This window comes from Eublepharis macularius, chromosome 7, assembly GCF_028583425.1.
Source record: "Eublepharis macularius isolate TG4126 chromosome 7, MPM_Emac_v1.0, whole genome shotgun sequence".
Classification (NCBI taxonomy): Eukaryota; Metazoa; Chordata; class Lepidosauria; order Squamata; family Eublepharidae; genus Eublepharis; species Eublepharis macularius.
In genome coordinates this window covers 5989198-5990293 of record NC_072796.1, presented here as the reverse complement: position 1 = coordinate 5990293, position 1096 = coordinate 5989198, and the positions used below count along the sequence as shown (strand labels likewise).

The 1096-nt window shown below is 42.2% G+C and overlaps 1 pseudogene; it reads right to left on the bottom strand.

The window, feature by feature from the left end:
• Positions 1–567: 567 nt before the first annotated feature.
• LOC129334132 (U2 spliceosomal RNA) lies at positions 568–650 on the bottom strand (annotated as a pseudogene).
• Between the last annotated feature and the right edge of the window lie 446 nt (positions 651–1096).

Sequence of the window (1096 nt, the reverse complement as noted above, 5' to 3'; positions counted from 1 at the left end):
TAGGTTGAAAGCAGCAAGAACGACTGACTGTTGTTGAAAAGATGCAAATGCAGCAAGAAGCTCACAGAAGACATTTGTAAATCCCAAAGCTATTGAGAATAATATTCACAGGATATTTTGAACAATATTAATTTAGTAAGGCCAAGTATACATCTGCCTGGCACATTCTTCAGTGAATAACATTCTATTAATACTTCCAGCCATGATATGGCTACTTATCAGAGTCCAAAAATGACGTATCTGAGGGTACTTCACTGTTTTTTCTTCTTTTCAGATGTTACATTTCAGCTTTAAAGCAGGCCAGTCCTTTCAACTATTTCAGAACCATGCCTTACTAAAGAATCGCCACCTTAAAGGGGAGCAAAGCTTAGTCATGTCCTAGCAATCATCCAGATGTAAAAATGTTCTTCAGAGAATGAAGAGAGACACCATTAATAAAAATGCATTTCAAAGAACATGATGCACATGGGACACATACAACGTTGGTTGTTATTTAAACAATGGTTTTTTAAAGTCAGGAGTCTGGTTTTTATTTTCTTTGGGAATACTAGTATCTTTGTAACCTGGAAAAGTTTTGGATTAAAGACTGCAACTTACAGGTAAAAAAGGCGATACTACACTTGATCTTAGCCAAAAGGCCGAGAAGTGATAACTTACAGGTATCATGTTTTTGCTCACATACAAAATGTTCTTAGTTTTGGTTAAAAAACAAGAGAGAGCGTAAGAGGCATTTTGAATCACATTGTAGGAACTATGAGATAGGTGAATGATTTGGGCAAGAAGGAGGGCAAAGGAGAGGGTGGTGTCCCAGCTAAATGTTTGCTCAGCAAAATGCATGCCCCCCCCTTTATTGGAGTGCTTTATGCAGGGCTTTTTTTCTGGGAAAAGAGGTGGTGGAACTCAGTGGGTTGCCCTCGGAGAAAATGGTCACGTGGCTGGTGGCCCCGCCCCCTGATCTCCAGACAGAGGGGAGTTGAGATTGCCCTCCGCGCTGAGGTCAATCTCAACTCCCCTCTGTCTGGAGATCAGGGGGCGGGGCCACCAGCCACGTGACCTTTTTTAAGAGGTTCCGGAACTCCGTTCCCCCGCGTTCCCG